The 20,317-nt window shown below is 48.9% G+C and overlaps 1 long non-coding RNA gene across 1 annotated transcript; it reads right to left on the bottom strand.

Annotated features, from left to right (window-relative positions):
* Nucleotides 1-1,385: 1,385 nt before the first annotated feature.
* LOC112570645 lies at nucleotides 1,386-19,516 on the bottom strand. Its single transcript, XR_003100672.1, has 3 exons — nucleotides 19,166-19,516; nucleotides 16,629-16,796; nucleotides 1,386-1,949 (listed from the first exon to the last, which is right to left on the bottom strand). It is a non-coding gene; the product is annotated as an uncharacterized LOC112570645 (long non-coding RNA).
* Nucleotides 19,517-20,317: the final 801 nt, after the last annotated feature.

The following is a 20,317-nucleotide window of genomic DNA, read 5'->3' as shown; positions in this document are numbered from 1 at the left end:
CCCACCCCACACCCTGACTTGACTTCATTACACTTAGCATCGTGTTACCAACAACACTGGGGAGCTGTCGTTGCAAAACCGTTGTGCACCTGGATGAAGTTACCTGTAAAATTGAGTCTGATGACAGGTGAGACAAGGGGTGGGTAGGGGAGAGAACTGTGGAGAGCAGTGTGCACCGAGTGACCAGAGCCCGTTATCGTGAATACATATCATTGCCTTCTGGCTTTTGCCAACTTGATTTTATCTTAAAACGTTTTTAGAGACTTTGTCAAGTGGTTTGCTTAAAATGTTGAGATTGTTAGTTATTATCCCCCTTTTACTGTGCTCGATGAGCCACTTCTCCTTGCCAGCTTGATTATATCTTGAAACGTTTTTTAGAGAAATATTTCAAGTGTTTTGCTTAAAATGTTGAGATTGTTAGTTATTATCCCCCACTCCTACCTTCAACTGCTCTCAGTAAAACACTTCTAACGGTTTAAACAGGGTGTATAAATATCCACCTGTCTACCTGGTAGATATATGTTGACATACTACAATCGACTGGACTTACACACCGGGGTCTGTTCTCATCAAACGATTTTCGTGTAGCTAACGAGGGAATATAATATATATTATATGAGATACAGGTGTAAAATAACGGGTAGGTCAAGTATCGGTGCAGGCTCGGCTTTCCTCAGGTAGCGGTTGAGCGGCGATGATAGCGAGAGTGAACTGTGCTCACTGTCTCATCAACGCTGATGCACGTTGCCAGGGTTTGTAAAAACTAACTTGTGTCCGTAATCAAGACAGATGGGAAGGTTTCGACATCCGCACTCGTCTCACATCAGGTCCAGAAGGTGTACAGCAAGCTTTGGTGATGTTTGCAACAAAACATGGCCGCGAGAAGAAGATTTATCTAACAAGAAGAATGGAAAAGAAAGCGCGAGTTAAGAAATCAATCTCACGGAAAACTTTTATCGCTGTAAATGTGTAAATTGAGATAATTTAAATAAACACTCGCACACCATCCTTCACTGTCACCACTCTCCACGAAGTCCACCCCTCACACTCCCAGTCTACATAAAGCTGTGATATCGCCTGCACACCTTTGCTACCTGTCAGGTGCGGCACTCGGTTCACAAGGTAGCGCAAGGTTCGCTCCCTCCCAAAGTGCAAGCGAGAAGGAAGAAAGATTTCGGTTACTGACGTCATCGGGCCTGCCAAGCGAGGCATGACGAGTGGCTCCACCTACCCACCCACCCCGTCCCACACACGAGACAAATTATTACAATGTTGAACAACCTGTCAAGAACAGGTAACCTTAGTCCTCGCCTATTAACTCCACCCTTAATGAGATTTCTCGTGAGGCGGGTGTGATGGCAGGCTGGTGGTCTGGCTGCATGCAAGTCATAGACAAGAGGTTAGTCAGCATCAAACACACCTGTCGTGGACATTTAATCAGGAGGCAGGTAAATACACTGTGTAAACACGCAAATCATGAAGTTGACAAATGTCAGGTGCAGACAACTGTCACTGACAGCTCGCTGACATGAACTGACAGACAGTGTCACCTCCATGTCACGCTTCGTTTATCTTGTGTCACATGTCACCGCATGACTACAGCGATTCACTGCAACAGAATGAGTTGATACAGTTGTCACACAGCATCGACTGTCATCACTTCAAAACATATTTACTGTCGAGAACATCTATCCCTACGACTTTAACAAATATTTTCATATCTCGTGATACACACCACCCGGAATTCAGGTGTAGTGGGTAGGGTGGGAACATTGCAGGACAGCCACAACTTGAAGAACAGCAGGAGGGTGGTTTGGAGGGGAGCAGCATGAGATAATGTTTGACAAACCTCTCCTCCACCTGAGCTTGATTGAGGTCACTGCCCGCTTCTCTCACTTCATCTCCAACTCGCCCCAGTCAATAGCTCCGGTCAATAACCCGGTCGCCCACTGAAAAAACATTCGGTGTAAAGATTTTTTTATCTTCTTTTCCTCTCAATATCCTGACCCCGAAACCCCTAAACTAATGTTAATCCACTGCCCTTCCCCCTAACCCCAAACTTCCTTGGTGCAGAAGTGAAAGCCCGCCCTCACCTGAGTCCTCGAGATAAGTAGTCACAGACTAACTGCCAGACTAACTGCCAGGTTTGGGGAAACATGCCCAGTGAAGGGAAAGTAGCTGCACGCTACCTCGTGGCTAATGCACTGGTACTTGTCGGTGATTACTGATACTTGTTTTTTTTTTGGTTTGTTTTTTTTTTTTTTTGTTTTTTTGTTTGTTTTTTTGGTGTTTCTATATCCCACACACTGGTTCTTTAAAGTCCGGAATGAATTATACACTCCTATAAAATATCTGCCATCATGCTACCTGTATTTTCTCTCACACACACGAAATGAAAGCGCGGACCCTGTGAAGGTTTCCTCTTTCACTCCAAACTCTCCCCAAGCCCCTCACATCCCAACAGTCACTTCATTTGTTTGCAGTGGCGTAGGAAGATGTTCGGCGTTGGGGGGGCAAACTCCCTGCTGACAGTGAACGGCGTTCGCACTCGCACGGTGATGACCGTCTCCTCTCTACGTTCCCCTACCTTTCTTCTGTTCTTTGCTCTTTGTGAGGAATTACGTCTCAAATATTGGGGGGGGGGGCAAAAGGATATTCCTGCCCCCCCTGTATTTTCCTTGGGGGGGCGGCTGCCCCCGCTGCCCCCCTGGTTCCTACGCCACTGGTTTGTCAAAGCGCCCTCTACCGCCGCTGATGGCATTTCAATCTCTCTCCTACCCCTCGGCCGCTTGAGCATTCATACCTGCACATCAGACCTCTTATCACGCGGCCTATTCATCTGCGGCTTTGAGAGCTGACGAGACCTCCACTGGTCGTCAAGGAACGGAGCCCCGGGGTCTCCCCCTGACTCTTCTGTCACGTGACTCATGGCAGTCAGTGGGGGAAGGTACTTGTGGACTCGCATCTGGTGTGAACCCCACCAACACACCGACACATTTTCTGACCTGACGATGTGTGAACCTGACCATAGAGCGGTGTGACAGTTCAACTGACAAATGAGGAATCGGTGGGTTAGATATGCGGGTACCTCTACAATAACGGATTATTTCTTGGGTAGAATGTAGTATTTGTAGGAAGAATTATTAGATCACTTTTCATGTCTTCTGCAAAGGTTCCAACGACGAAAATAGAGGTGTGGAGGGTTTCACGATGATGCTTTCCAGAAAAATGTTGATGGAGGAGGACTTGATACCTACTGGCATGCGGTAGAAAGCTCCTGTTTGGTTATCCACCCGTACTTCGCTCTTTGAACTTTTATACATCGCTTGGGTGACTTGCACGAAACCCTCGTCCATGTTGAGTTGGCGTGTCATAGGCCAAAGCTTCCTTTGCCAGACTCGGTCAAAAGCCTTTTCGAGGTTGATGTTCGATGTTTCTGTATCAGGATGGGACAGTTGACGATCTGCTCAACCCTAGCTAATCTGTTTGTCTGCTCGCATTTCTCGGCGAGACTGCTGTTGCCTGCCTGCTACTTCCTCCCTCGTGTTAAACATGTAATGAGATCATAAAGTATGGGCTGTCGTCGTCGGGTTAGGAATACTACTTTGCATAGAAATAAATATCTTCTCCCCCGCCCCCCATGAGTACAACTGTTGCCATATTTCACGTGTTTGCGCGGATGAACTGACAGTACGTCACGTGCATGTCACGCTTCCACTGACGTCCTTACGTCACATGCCGTTACAGCAGTTGACTTCGCTGCAATATTTTAATTGTTTTTTTAAATTAAAGTTGGCTCACTGCACCTGCTGGTATGTGGCTCTGTTGCTTCATGTGTGGGAAGGAAGACACGATCGGGGAAGCCAGTCCAGGTTTTCCCAGTCGCCATAACTTGGTTGTAAAGTAATATCGCCACAATGTCAACATCACCACCCCCCTACCCCAAGTCTTCTCACTCACACTGTTCGTTAAGATAATTTGTCTTTCCACTTTCTCCTCCTCTTTTTCTCCCTCACTTTCATACTCTTCAAAGTATTCATCACCCACGTGGGCTAACAACTTCCCAGCCAGTATCCAGCACCAGACCTGTCAAACTGCCAGGGGGAACACCGCCGACTCCCTCCCTTCGTTCCTCTTCTTATCCCTCCATCCACCCTACCCTTCCCTCCCTGGCCCCGCTGTCACCGCACACCATCTCATTCGAAAACACTCCTCCACCTCCAGGACTAGTTACTCCCCAGCTACCCGCGTACCCCACAAGCGACCTTCTGTTTATCAACCTGCTCCTATTTCTTCTCATTCTATTTTCCTTTCTGTTCAAGGCGCGGTGCCCGTTCACTTGTAACCGCACATCAGGGAGGAAAGCTGCACAAAGCAGCTCCGACCCATTGGTTTCGGGGGTGAGGGGCCTCCCTCCTCTCACCTGAGACGTGATGCGCCTACCTGCCCCTGGCTCCGGGTACTAAAGGTATCATCAGTGTTCCGCTTCACCCTCTTTAAAGCTTTTGTGGCCTGGGGACTCCTTTTAGCTCTTCAAACTCCTCTCATCCCCACCTCCCAACCACCCATCGAATCTCCCTGTAAAGTGCTTCCCACACCCTCTACCCCTTCGTGAAGATAAAGGTACCCCGGGTACACAATTAGTGAGGAGGACATTAAGAATGTGAAAGGAAAGCGGCATGTCAACAGCAGGCCTGCTCACCTCTCAGTCTCGCTGCTTGTTTTCCACTTGCTTATTCAAAGACTTTTAAAAAAAAAAACTTGTCGAACAAGCGTGTAGACGTTCGCGGATGAATCCAACAACTGTCATGTCTGACCGGCCAGGCAAACAACCAAGATGTACAAGAAGTACAGTTGGTACTGTTTGCATTTTCTCCCTTGATTGGTTTGTTTGATAGGAAAGTGGTTGGGATAGGGGTGTAGGAGAGACAGAAATACAAGTACCAGGACAAACACGCCTGACTGCCACCTGTGAACACGCGAACAGGTGTGCGTGACAGTCAGAAAGTGCTCCCCAGAGTTCTCAACCCAAGTCTTCACTGTCTGGGTGCCAGCCCTTGACCATTGTATCATTGAAGAGCCTCCAAGTGACATTTCGTCAATATTTACGACCATCACCACCTCCTCAAACCCTGCCCGACCCTCAGTCCAGCTCTAAATCGTTTTTGCCTTTCAGCATCCCACCCAGCCCCCTCACACATTTGCTCCACCCTCAACTGCCCCCTGGTCTGCCACTGAAGTCCCTTTGCTGGCTGGCCAGCTACTATCAGCCACCCCACCCCCTGATCCCCTTGGCACGACCAGCCCCTCACCCCGGGAAGCGCGTGTAATTAGGCAATTACCACCCTCCTCATAAAGCCACTTCCGCTGAGTCGTTACATTATCGCCGCCGAGCACCCGATAGTCAGGGCCGGGGCCCGCGCGATCAGCTCAATCAATCACTCGCTAACCCATTGCACATCCGGTTGATAAGCGGCGACCTTTGACCCGCCAGCCTCGAGTTCTTTCAACAAGCGACTGCGGGAGGAGCGGGGCTGGGCGAGCTCGCCACTGACTGTCAAACACACCGCTAACCGGGTGCACAATAAAAACAATGAAAGCGAAAAGTCCTGGACGAACCTCGTCTCGTGCCAGGAAATACTGCGGGCGGGTGTGACAGGGTGAAGTTCGTTAGCACCGGAATTCGAGTCCAGCGGTGCGCTCGCAGAACTTTTCAATGGCAGGGGCCCCGCAGTCAAGTGCCTGCAGGAAATGCAGTCTGAATGGAAAGGAAGGGTCTTTGTCAGTAGGGGGCTAATCTCCCTCCCGAGCGTGCGCCTGCATGCACGTGATGGAATGAAGCTGTGACCAGCTGAGTGCAGTTGCTGACGCAGGCATAAATCCTCTTACTGGCCGCCATCCAAACAGAACAAACAAATGCTTGAGAATTGTTCTCATTCAGTCATTCCGTACGTGGTTAAAAAATGTTTTGGGTAGTGATGAAGCACGATACATGGCCGTCAACATGGGTACATGACGCACAGACTACCCGGCTACATTATGTTACTCAGACTACCCGGCTACATTATGTTAGTTACAGACTACCCGGCCACAGACTACCCGGCCATAGCATATTACTCTCAGACTACCCGGCTACATTGTGTTACTCAGACTACCCGGCCACAGACTACCCGGCTACCTTATGTCACAGGATCTGACTCCATCAGGTAAACAAGGATCTCATAACACGGCGGAAAACAAGATCCAGGCAAACAGGTTGCGGCTTCCTTTGTAGTTCCAACTGTTGTTATTATTCTGTTGTTATAACACATCTCCGCCATATACCTGGGCCCAGAACAAAGGTGTTTACTGTACTCGAGCAGGCGAAAGCTTATCTGTGGAGCTGATCACCTCAGAAGATGAGGTATCTGGTCTACCCTAGTGAATGGACAAGTGTTCAAGCGGTCTGCGGTCGTTTCTCGGGATCGCTACTTGCTTTTACGAGGCAGAAAACAATCACACGGCGAGGGGTCGGCGTTTGAACCTGAGCGGTTCCTGAAGGCGAGAGGGTGGAGTGGTCGGTGTGAATGGGGGGAGCAGGGAGGGGCGGGGCTGAAGAGGATGGCGGTGATAAAGCTGACAAGGTGTTTGTCAATGAGACCTGCTCTTTGTGCGCAGTTAGGCTTGACAATTTATCACTGCTCGCTTCCGGTGAGTTCTATGGCCAACAACTTGAGAATAGCTGGGTAGCCGGGTACGGTGTGTCGGGGTGGAGGCGTTATCAGGTGTTGTTGTTGATGGTGGTGGTTGTGGGGGAAGGGAGGTGCTCGATCACTTGAGCTGTTGAACTCACGCGGGTCTCACTGCTGGCAAAATTTATGTTCAGACTTCTCCACTGAAGCACATACCCGTACACACTTGAATGCTCAGGAAGCTGATGACAGAGGAGACCTCGTCCACCCTGTGTCGATGACTCACAGACAGAAACTCATGCATCGGCATCTGCATTGAAAATGTTTGAATCCCTCTTTATGGAAACTTGGACTACTGCCGCCCATGTCTAACGAAGCATGTATTAATGTTCGTATAATTGACAGATACTTTTATTCATCCACCCGGAATATCCTGTGATATCTACCCTATCATACTGTCTGTGCGCATGAAGAAAAACTTTTCGCTCTCTCTACACGTGAAAAGATTGGGAGATCGAGAGCTGATACGGTTTTCTGAGTCACTAAAGGGAATGAAAACTGATACCCGGGGTGGAGTACTAGTATACCACGGAGAATATTGATGGCAGGGTAGTTTCTCTCTACACAGAAGTTCTGAAAACACTTGAAAAACATGTGTGACAACTAGAAGACAGAAGGATTGTGTTGGGAAGGAAGGAGAGGGGGTGAAGGTTGTGAAAGTCTGCGAAAAACGTTTTGTTTTGCTCCTCCTGGCAGAAAGACAAGAATTTTTCTAGACTCCACATCTCTCGGCCTAGCTTCTGACTGGCAGACCTGTGAGGTCACACCCGGCCCTCGATACCCAGTGGGTTAGGAAACATGTTTCTGAGCTTTCGCTGACGTCTTTCCACCTCCATTAGTTGCAGATATTTATTTTACAGCCCTCGCTCTCCTGACACACTTCCGCGGCGGATGAGAGAGAGAGAGGGAGCTGCTTACACCTGTCGAAACTTTCCCCAAACCTGCCTCTACCTGCCAGTCACCTGTACAGAAAGTGTGGCATCAAAGCCGCATTTCTCTAGTTGCTGTCAGGTCTGACAGAAAACCTCATCAAACATCCTCTCGTTTCTCGTGACAATCCACCCGAGGCTGTCTGGTCCTACTCAGAGTCCTCTGCTACTCAACTTCAACTCCACCTCACCTCCAGTCAAAAGCTTTCATCTCCAATCAAGCGTGCAGCTTTTACTAAGGCCAGAAGCGGTCAGCCATGAAAGCCGGAACAACCTGCTACCCAGGTACCCGGGATAACAACACCACTGGGTAGAGGTCCCGACGACTTACAGTATTGTTCGCCTCTAGTCGATAAACAATCTTCATCTTGAATGGATGGCGACTGGTAGAACGGTGTGGGGGATAGTGGGTCTTACACCTTTCCCACGTACAACCATCGAACCCAACTCAGGGTAGAGAGGAGGGGTCGGTGGGCATGGTGGGGTGGGGGAAAGTATTTGCATGAAGCCGACAGGAGGAGACAACCCTGGGAAATTTAATGATGGGATCCTTTAACCCGGATCCCGTTCATCAGCTTGAGAGGACACCGAGGGGTGGGGTGGAGGGAGAGGGGCAGACCTGGAATAGAATGGAGGAGGGGGAGGAGAAAGAACGTGGCTGAGCGGATGGAGGAGACAGTGACCGGGTGGACATGGGTCTGGGTAGTGTGACAAGGGGTAGAATATTGTACCCCTCCATCCTTACTAGTCTCCTACCCTCCCGTTGAAAACCTCCAGTGGCTGTTTCTGTCGGGGAGGGGTGCGAGCTGTACCCGTTAACACTGAAGTACTACGGACGGGATGTCGCAGGGTCAATGGACACAATTTTCTTCCGGATATGTACTTTACCCGGGGTAGCGTACACACACACATGCGCGCGCTAGGGGACAGAGACGACAATTTTTTTAATCGCTTTCTTTCACAAACTAGTGAGCAAAGCCTTCAATTAAAACGAAGAAGGGGATCGAGGTTAGCTTGGGGTGGACAGAACCGTGCTGCTGGCCTGAACACCTCAACCGACAGGTAATCTCTAACTACAACCACCACCGTGCATCTGCGCTCTTTGCTCTAACCCTGGTACTATTGAGCAGACGTGAATATCAAACTGGTTGGGAACCAACACCACCTTGTCCACACTCCCTCTCATTAGTTATATGTTCTGTGGATTGGCTGTCCTGCGTTCAAATCTCGTCTCGGACATGCTGTTGTTTCTGTACATGTGACATTTGTTTACAGGTTGACAGCCTTGCCTTAGTTTCTGGCTCGGGGTACAACACCAGTTTCTTCCCACTAAATGCTGTGAAAGAACAAGCAAAACCAAACATTTCCATGTTCCAGCTCTCTACGATAGACTTCGCGAAAAAAAGGGAGACGGGTATGGGGAAGGAGTGAGGAAGGCAGCTGAAGGAGGGAAGAACACAGCTATTACTTATTCACTTGAACGTCAGAAATATTTCCTCCTCGTCTGTAACCGCCTCTCTCCCGGCAAAAATAAAAAGTTAAACTGGAAAATGGTGCTAAGGGTTGCTCTGGGCACCAAACCATCTACATTACAGTAATTCCACAGACGAGAGATGTCGCCACGAAATACAAACATATAATCACCGCAGATCTCCTCCACGTGCAGTTTGAAAACAGGCCACGACCTCCTTCCCGTGACGTCACATATGGCCGTTATAACAACAATAAAGCATGCACCCCAAGCTCTAGTACTGCCTGCGGCCATTAACGACAAAAAATAAACAAATAAAACATTAAGAGGACAGGCAAGAAGTGATTGTCGTCAGGGTTAACGGCGCTGACAGTTCCGTTGGACGTCAGTTGGTCCTGAATGCACCGCGTGCACCCGCAGCCCGCACGTCCTCAACCCGTCACAGCCCCCGCCACCCCGAGTCCACCAACAGACGAATCAGCAGCTGATGTCACACCGCCTGCTATGCACCCAGCGACCTCTCTCTCTCTATCGCAGGGTGCATCTCGGTCAGCCTTGCCGTCATCCACCCCCTTCTCTCTCTCCCCCACCCCACACACAAATAATAGTTCGTCAGGTGTAGCGGATTACGACAGGCGGAGGTGGGAATGTACAAGTGTGACGTAGAGATGAGGTAACTGTGCACTGGATTACAATAGTTTCGAGAATGACCTCCCCTCACCTCACTGCCCCCCACTCCCCCCCATGTGTCACGTGTCCACATGTTGTCTCGCGCAGTCATAACTGTGGCGGAAACGTGAAGCACTGCTGACATCTGTTGATTCAGACTACTCCGTCACCTGTCGACTGAACACTGCTCGTCCTCACTCTTAACATCTCGTAAAACGAAGGAAATGACGACTAACCTAGTTTTCCTCCAGTGGAAGTGCGGGGATACGAGTGCACGGATGTTTTTTGTTTTTTTTTGAACGAAAGCATTTTGTTGTGAAAAATTTCTGTAGATGTATGCACTCTAGCACGTCCACATCAACATGGCAGTGACCTCAGTCGTGTGCTTGTTTTGCTCCACTTCACTGCACAAAGCTACGGGTTTGCGCTTCCTTCTACCTATTTCTTTCCTTCCCTCGATCATTCACTGTTTACAGAGCTGACTGCTTGGCGTTAGTTGCTGACTCGGAGTAAAACAACAATGACCCCTCCCTCGGTCTGTCCACCCATTGGTCAGGGCAGTGAAAGTGGCGAAGGGATTGGGTTCTTGTTTTCCCCGCTCTCTGTACTCTACACCCGATGAGCCACTCACAGCTCGTCGCTCTTGCGGCCAGATCGTTTATTTTCCTGGATCTCAACTGATAATCATCACTAACCATGATTCATGAAAAAAACACGCTGCTCTGTTGATGTGAGTAAATTTGTTTGACATCTGTAGGTTGAGTGCAAGGATACGTGCTAACACACACTCACACACGCACGCAGATATAACTGCTGTCTACGCGATGCGTCATCCTCGGCCTCGTGACGTCATATGTCGTCGATGACCTCAAGACGTGCGATGTGACCCTCGACTGCCAGTGCCTGCATGCTGAGTGTCACGTGGTATCAGGGCGCTGGTGACAGAGACCGCAGGCTGGTATACTGTCCACAAGGTGAGCTACACGTACACCTGGCGAACTTCAACGAAAGCTTGCCTCGTGACTCCCCTGCCACCCCAACAACACAGTGGTGTAACAAACAATCTGATGATAGAATACCCCAGGGACAAGACTTAACCAGCGACAGAATATATCTGCGTTCCAACATTTCGCTGATATCAGGACTGTTCCATAGTCTGGAGACAGGACATCATCATCAGAGCGGTGTTTGTGTCGGTTGGAAAACACCCTCCACCCGACATTCACTAAACACAAGCATTGATAACATGTACAACCTCAAAGGACATAAAGACTGTGTTTTATCGCATAATTATTTTCTGTGAACAAACAGATGTAGAGTCTTCAGACTGTGAAGTGAAGCCGTTAATGTTATCTCTCTCCTGTAGGTGACGATAAAGATATGGCGGCACACAACAGACGTAAATAACAGTTTATCACACTGAGCGAGGAGAGAGGGAGAGACGGGATAAGTCCTCAAGTTATCTCATACAGTATCTCCATAACAAACAACTCTAAAAATACAAAAGATAGCTCAGTCCCTGACACCATTCAGGGGCCTGTCCTTGTGGAAAAGTACTTCACTCGCCTTACTGCGCATGCCCGCATTTTCTCTCTCTCACACGATGACACGAGTTCATCGCGCTTCTACACGACGCCCGCTCGTCTGAGAGCTCGTCCCCACGCTGCTATCCAGTGGTGAGCCCAGAGGTAGATAACAGTAGATAACAGGCCACAACAACAATCCACGTCACTCTGGTCCCCGTCGGCGGAAATCGTCTCTCGGTGAGTCCCCTTGAAGAGCTCTTCAAATAAAATGGAACCGCGGGCCGGACGACAGATTTATTGAGTTCCGAACCTACTCGTGACACTTCACCACTCCTTCTTCCGCGCGCACTCGTACACACGACCTTTCTCTTTCACATACATATACACATCATAGACGCGCGAGCACACACATTTACACACAGACACGCGCATGCGCGTGCGAGGAGTGGAAGAGGCGCTCGTTGTTGTGACCGACAATCAAGTTTATTATTGTCTTTGGTTTCTGTACTCCCGGGGTTATCGGCTTTACTGATGTGCACTAAGCTGATAAACAACAGAAAAACAACCGCCGCTACAACCTGTTTATTGTGTGTTCGCCGTCAGCTTCTACTTGAGACCGTTACGGACTGCTGACCAACGGGTAACAGCCAGGTGTAATAATAAATAACACTGACCAGTGTCTGCGCGTTCGTCCTCCAGTCAAAGTGTCTTATGCCGCCATCAGACATTGATTGATGGCGCCGCGAGTTGTCTCCCTTCAAGCCGGTGGTTTCCCTTGGTGCTTCACACTGCATCTAATCACCTGACCCTTTCCTGTCATTTGTCTTGTGGAAAACTCCGACCATACCTCTCTACACTGTCACACCCCACCGCACTCACTGTTTGCATCGACCTTTACACACATCCACCCTCATTTCCACACATCCACCCTCATTTCCACCCGACCTCAATAACTGTATTTAAATCGTAGTGTCTCCATGTGAGAGTAAACTTCCACCCAGAATGGTAATACATGTATTGCATCTTATAATTGATCAGACGGGTCAGCGGAATACATATTCAAATAACAACTATCATAAAAGCAAACTTTCAGGTTGAGAAGTAGTAGTCGGCACCTATTACAGTTCATTCCCTTTGAACTTTTGTTACACGTAATCTGATTTGCCATCTTTAACTAAAATAGCACCTCTTTCTCCGTTGGTGGGTTAGCGATCGAATTTGCATGTTAACCGATTCTTTGATCTTCAGGACACTTCACCCAGGCAGGAGGTGTGAAACACAATTTGAAGGTGATCCCTACAAACAGACTCTGAGGACATGTCCAACCTTCCACAGACTTCTTCACCAAAACTCTCACTTGTCCTCAGAGGTCTGCCCTACACTGATGTAACATGCCATCCTCCTTGTAGCTGGATTACAATAAGATAATAAAAAAGAAGAAGAATTGCATCAGGGCAATTTAAAGATTGGCAGAAAAATTAAATCGCAGATAATTAAAAGGTATTACTAATTGCTTTTTTGTAAGATGATACAGCTCCCTATCTAAATGTCGGCTCGTTTCGTACTCATATCTTGTACAGCTTTACCCTTTGTTTGAACTCCAGTCTATAAAGGGTTTGGACATTTGCACACAGAAGAACGCCCTTTTATGCGTGCACGCACACTCACACACACCTACCGAAATAGCCTCGGTCCTACAAAGACACCAGTCGAGCAATTTTCTTGGTGTCAGGCGATCAGTAACACAAGACTTGGAGGTGAGTAAACGGCTTTACCGAAGACAAAGAGTCTGATTGTTCTGGATACAGTTTCCACATTATCTGCACTTTGATTATAGTTTATACTACGTGTCCAAGACGCCCCTCGCCAGGGGCCGTCACTCTCGGTAATGTCACTACGATGGCGGACTACGAGACTCTCGATTCTGTCTGCGCGTTTTTCCATCATACAGAATGTGTGGATCGATTCCTCGATACGGTTGTTCGAAATTTTTGTGGTTTATTTTTACCTGTGACAAATTGTTCAGAGACAGGTCACACAGTTTGCACAGCGCGCGACGAACGCTCAACGAGTGTAAAAGATAAGTTTGGAGATAAAGTTAAAAAAGAAGACAGTGACGTAGGAAGAAATAAAAGTTCAGTTTCTTCGACGATTTAACAGGAAAGAGGCCGACAGTTTATTTCACATTACGGGTATTTCATCAGTCTGGGGTAGAAGAGGAACGTCACAGCTCCTACAGTCCAATAAATATGTGACGACACCGTTGTGCTTCTAAGTGACGTTTTGTTACGCGTATGTGACGTCAGTACTGGGCTTGCGGTCGTCGCCTCTCTGTGGATGCCGGTCTGCGGAGGAGCAGACAGCCGCCGACTACTGTTCTCCCCCAGGCTGGGGCGGTGCTGACCTCCCCTCCCCCACCTGGCACCGCGCGGGTGGCTGAGTGATACGAGTGGAGAGAGGTCAGAGTTCACCTACACCTTACAAACAGGTAGCATACACTAATACACCTCTCTCGTCTTCACTTCCGTATCAACTGACACCTTCCCTTTTCTTTCTTTTTTTTTTTTTTTTAAATGCAGAGAGACGGAAGGGAGGTAATGTCTTGCCGCGGTGAGGCGCTCCTGACGTGGTGAGGTTCTTTACGGCGGCGAGCATCCAGGGGCGCACAACAAGGTACAAGTGGATAATCAGCGTTACCTCCCTGTCACGACCTGGCGTGTGACATCTTTATAACACGGCAGCCTCCTAATTACACCGCGCTGTTAGCGCCCCCTTGTTCAATGTAGTCGCTCCCACATCCGATAAGGTGGTGGTGGTGATGGTGGTGGTAGTGGTGGTGGTAGGGGAGGAGGAGAGCAGCAACTTCCTCTGCAGGACACGTTCCTCCAACACACTGCCTGACTACGTTCCGCATTCCCACGACCTCGATGTGCGGCACGTCAAGGGGAGGTAAGGAGCATTGATGAAGGGAGACGATCCACTTTCGCAAGGTCTGGCACTGTGATAGCCTTCTGTCAGACTGGCGCAGCCCCACAGGTAAAGTGAAAACACGTGACAAGAGGTGTCGCTATACCTTGCTAGAGACTTATCGCACATCTGATGCGCACAAGCTTATACATCAACATGTAACAAGACAGGATACTTGCTCGCTCCGTCATGTCACGTGATAGAGAAGGTCAGCTGGCGGCGATAACGCTCGTTTCCAACTGATGCTGGCGAGGGGTTTGTGGGCGAGTCGGACCCTCAGTGCCGAGATGCATGTTTGTAAAACAGAAAGTTCTGTAAAATATGTTTTGTCATCAACTAGGGTGGCCATCCCTCCCAACCAGCACAAAGGTGAGCAGGGGACGCGATAGTACACGGGTGGCTCGTGAGATCTCAAACCACCCATAAATCAAGTGGCGACCGCAGTTGTCAAATGTTGACCAAGCGTTGCCGTCACAATGTAATGTGCTTCCTAACTTCCAACAACAACCACCACCGGGCGAGGACGATACCCTGTGTGGTCAAGCTTGCTCTCACAAACATTATTGACTCAAGTCCCGGTCAACGGAAGCTGCTAACCTGGCTACCTGGTTTCCTCAGTGACCGTAACAAAAGGTGACCTGACGTCACGGCTACCGGTGGACGCCGCCGGTGTTTGTCCCAGGTAACAACAGACAAACATCAACACACCAGCCTGGTACTCACTACTTGTGATGCAAACAAACTAACCCCAACGAGCGTCGGTGAAAGGCGGAAGGGGAAGAGAATGATCATAAAAGGGAGGTAAGCCAGTGGAGTAACTGGCGGAGTTGTCCCTGACACCGGACATTACGACTCTGAGTTAATCTTTATGGCTCAGGTGGTCAGCACGTACACGCCGGAACTCCCCAACTTTGATGGTCGGATGAGAGGACCTCGGGAGGGAGCGAGGTGAATTATCCGTCAACAAGTGAAGACTGAACCCTCGTGACGTCACTGGGGCCAAAGGGCACTCAGTCCGGCTGTAACTCTCTCATTGCAAAGCGAATCAATCGACAGCAAAAGGTCGAAGACCTCTAAGCTCGCCATCAGCGGCATACAGAGTGGGTCGTCAGTCAGACTTGCCCGATCTCTACATTATTGATGGCGGTCGTTCACCTACTTTAACCGCTGTGACAGCTGCACAAAGGTGGCGCAAGTGTCGTCTGTTCACACCAATAAAGCACGCGCACTTGTATGTAATAATACTGCCCTCTCTCTCTCTTTGTATTACTTTCACACGTATCATACCCGGCGGTTGGGTCTCACACACCCGTTTGTGCCAGCCCCCGGTATTGCAACATCCGGTCTTATCATCAACCTCATCCCCCAGTCGAGTGACGTTCAGCTCCGCACGGGGCCGTCCCCCACACCTCGTGACGCGTTCAACCCTCGACTGATTGAAACTCGGTCAAGCGTGACGTGGACGTGCACAAAAGACCTCGCTCGCGCTCCCTCCTTCACTCACTATCACTTGTCGATCACGCCGGTCGCTCGGTCCGATCTGTCTATCCTGGTCTTTTCTCCAGCGACTACCGTCACGGTTAAACACCCCACTTCCTGTTATTTGTCCGCTGTGTTTCTCTTTTTCTCTTCTTTCTGCTCCGCGGCTGCGTGAATGATTTATTGACAAAAGCCGTCCCCGTCGCGCGCTGGCACACACGCACAAACAACAACAAATGAAACAAAAACACCCGCAAGGAGTTTAGTCTCGGAGAGGATGTGTGCAGTGGCTTCCCTCCTGACAGTCCGACCTCCGCAAGTGTAGCAAGCACGCGCGCGCACCTGTATGTTTTATATACATCTTATTTATTTCACATTCCCGCAGTTTTATTATTAAACTTTAAAAAAAAAATCATGTCCCTATAAAAGGTTTCTCTCTCGCACATTATATTCCATCTCGCTATTTTTATGTGTTGTTTTATTATCATAACACTTATATGAGATGTTAGTCACACTGTCTCTCTCTCACACACACACACACACACACACACACACGGAGTGAAGAAGGAATGCGGAGGAGGAGGGTAAAGGGAGCCAACTCGCCTCAGGCTCACCTCCGTACCAGTCGGTCTCCGCCAAGGCCTGAGACATTAACATCGATTGAATAATTACTTTGTTTTCGTGTCTGCCAACCTCACTCACAACTCGGGTCGTCGGTGGCGCACACCGCTCACGCGTCGCTGCTTCTCGTCAGAGCACGCCACCTAGCGGCGCAGCCAAGCGTTAGGGGTGCAGGGTGAAACCCGTTACCCCCCAGCTACCCCACTAACCCCCCGTTTTAGTCGACTTCTCTCACCTGTTGGGTGTCAAGGGTCGCTGTGGTACCTCCAGGAAGGCGAGCAGCGAGGGTGACACGGTGACGGAGGGTTCGGATCCTATCTTGATGACGTCACCAACAGGACCACAGGACGTGGGGGAGGCTGGGATACTGGAATTACTGGAATACTGGAATTGCTTCAACCATCTGCCCACAGATAATATGCTCACTTTATGCTTTAATATAATATGCTCGGTGTGCGCAGCTCAGAGTGTTTTTATTGTGAGTAGTGCTCATTAAAAACCTGTTCGTTTCTCGTTGCCAACACCGTGCAGTTACACAGCAAACACTTTAAACATCTCGCATCACATGTACTTTAAAATGCAGACGCAAGACCACTCACCTGAAGAATACTTTCTCCTAAACCCCATCCCTCCACACACACACACTCAGGGAAATCCCATTATTTCTATTGAATGAGTGCACGTGCGTTACTCGCACGCACGGACTTTGGTTCGCCCAGGTGCTACAGGATGTGACTGGACAGGAGTGACAGCGGAAACTACACGCATCCGTCGGTAATCCAAACTAATTCAATCCGGAATACACTACGGACACCTAAAGTCTGTTTCACAGAAGAGGTAAATTCACAATTAAACAAATAATAATAATAATGATGATGATGATGCACGGCCACCACCTCCTTAACTACCAAGCCATGATTGCCGCTGCTCAAACTCTCTCTTTCTCTCTCTCACACCCACAGACTCTCTCTCTCACTACACACACACACGTATCAATCAGACGTCTGATGCCTGATGACTCTCCCCCACCCCACACCCTGACATTTGGTGAAGCTGGGAGACAACGATCTTGACAGTCGCCACTTTGGCCGGTTAGGCAAAGAAAGGAGTGTAACATCATTAGCGCTCATCTCTAGTCTGTAGTGATGAGGTGGGGGCATTATCCTCCCTAACCCCCCCCCCCTCATCCCCACTTTCCTCAACTGTCGCTCTGCTGGAGCGGAGTGTGCGTGGTTCAAATGTCAGCGCGCGCCGCACCGAGTGCTTGCTGTCATTTAGTCTCCACGAGGCATTGCCTGTAAATTACTTCTCATCGACCTGTCATCAAAAGCTGCCTACAGCGCTCCTGTCGTCGGCAAAGACGATGCAGGCGAGGAGAAACACAGACACACATGCCGACATACTGTTGCTGTCGAACATTCCTTCAAGGGGAGGAGCTTTGCAGGATTGAAGTGAATTGTAATGAAATTCGCTTCATTAGGAAACAATCCGTCCCGCGACTGTCTCATGTCAAGATCGAAGTCAACATCAAAGCAACCGCCACATCAGTGAGGCATTAACCGGCAAAGGGGTGATAACTTCTCTCTCCCCTCCCTCGAGATATTTATAAAGTTTTTGTCATCTCCGCGGCATTTCCTCTTCTGAACACCCTCCACCCTCGTTAATGCCTTCCCTCCCTCGTCGCTCGATTGACACCATCAGCGACGATGACACCCTCGGCGTAATCGAAGCAGAGGAGCGGTCAACTAGCAGCTTCCCTGGAGAGGATGGAAAGTTCAGCGAGCTTATTATCTCACACGCCGCGGTCACGTGACCCATCCGCCGACACGCGTGGGCAGGACGCCGATGCGTCTTTGAACGACTGACGGTTGTCATCAAGATCCTCCTCGTGCACCAGTTGTAGACGATGACTGAAGCACTTCCTTGTTTTCCAGGTGTGGCTGAGACGAAGAATCACATTAATTAATCATAAAAACTATTCTTGAGGTTGGCGTAGACTATTCCTTCCCGCGCTGTCATTAAACAAAACATGAAAACAACAAAAATAAAATTTAAAGCATCGCGCATTTTAGTTGCTGGCGACTAAATACACTTAGCAGATCGATCTCCCCATCCACCCTACCTCCACCCTTATTTATTAAATCCTGGGATCGAATGGCCAGATCGATCATTCAGAGAAGAGACGACGCCATCGTTGTTTGCGCCGCCGTGCGGTGAATGTTGTTCTGTCGAGCGTCTGTCGGAATGTCTGCAGCCTCGTGGAGCCTCGGCAAACACTGTAGATAAGTGTGACACTGTAGATAAGTGTGCTACAGCGATTGATTCTTGCCACGGGGTAGACACTGGGATGTCACGTCGTCAACACATGACTCGGGGCCTCGCTCACTCCTCGAGAATCTGGGCGTCGCACGCGCTAATAACAACAACAACAGTAATTACTTACAGCACGCGATTATTCATAATTACACACAACAGCATGCACTAAGCGGTTAGTACCCAAACTAGGTTAAAAAAAAAAAAAGAAAAAAAGAAAGAAAACAAACAGAAAGATGAGCAACAATGAGAATGAAGTGCAACTTTGACCGGAAGGTCACACACCAGCAACGGCTTTATTGGCCAGACTGGACCCCAACCTTTAGTAGGTGCACGCGTACACACACACTCTCACACACACACACTCACACACACACTCACACACACAGACACGAATATCCACGCCAGGTAAAGCTTACAGCCAGCGACCTGTGCAGGCTGACAGCAACACTCACTCACCTGAAGTGTCACCAACACCTGACGACGCCTCCAGACACTCTTATCGGAAGTCAAGAGCCCACTTCCTGTTTCGCTGGGCGTGGTGCGCCCCCTGGAGGTCAGGCCCTGGAGTGCGAGGACGGGGCGGGCGGCACGTGTACAAATATTGACGGCCTCTTGCAGGCTCGGACATCTTGACGCGTGCCTCCACACCCGCCATGTTTGTAGTAGCCGCCGGCTTGTGAATGAAGCTCACGGTGCGGCAACAGTCCGCCATCTTGCCACAGGCCGCGTGCTTGACAGCCTCCTCCTGCTGCTTAGGGATGGAGGGAGCGGGCTTCATTTGGCGTGTGTGTGTGTTTGATGAAAGAGTAGAAGAAAAAAAAAAACCCAAAACAAACAACAAACAAAATTATGTGTGTGTTTACATGAGTAGTAGGAAAAAAAAGCAAACAAAACAAAAAAAAAAAAACAAAAAAAAACAAAAACAAAAACAAAAACAAACAAAACACTAACAAAAAACACAAGTCTTGCCGGAGTCCCCTTTGGCCGTTGTTTCACCCAGGTACAGGAAGAGTAATTCAATGTAAAATAAACCACGCTGGTACAAATTCAATATGGCACTGTCATTTCTAATGCAATCTAGTCGACAAGAAAGATGCTGGGTGATAATTTTTTTTTAAAAAACTTGCTCGTGAGAATTGTTGACAACTTAATTTGTCGTTGGACGTTAACAGTAACACACCAAAGAGACATTATCAGTAATAAAACATAATCAGGTAATTGACGAAAAGCTCCAGTCTGCAATCAAGCACCACCAGGTGACAGAATGGTGACCCCATGCTACCTCACTACTGATTGGTTATTCGTTTGATCCATCAAAGAATAGAATTTTTTTAACATGCTGCTTCTTCTTCGACTACACTTTTTTGGGTTTTATTTATTTATTTTCTTTTGGATGATGTGTGGTCTAATCTGATTAGCGGCGAGCACTGACACCTGGCTTGAGTAAGGTTCCTTTGATGATAATGAGAGAAGGGCGATTGAAGTCACGTGACAGCGGCCTAGGTTTTTGAGAGGAATTGTAGAAGACAAGAGTAAAATGTCCGGTCAGGCTCTGATCTGCTCAGCCTCCGCACATAAACCGTTATCTTTCACATCGGATTGCACTTA

The sequence above is a fragment of the Pomacea canaliculata genome, linkage group LG8, assembly GCF_003073045.1.
Source record: "Pomacea canaliculata isolate SZHN2017 linkage group LG8, ASM307304v1, whole genome shotgun sequence".
Lineage (NCBI taxonomy): Eukaryota > Metazoa > Mollusca > Gastropoda > Architaenioglossa > Ampullariidae > Pomacea > Pomacea canaliculata.
Note: the sequence above shows the minus strand (reverse complement) of the source record. Positions and strands in the feature narration are given on the sequence as shown.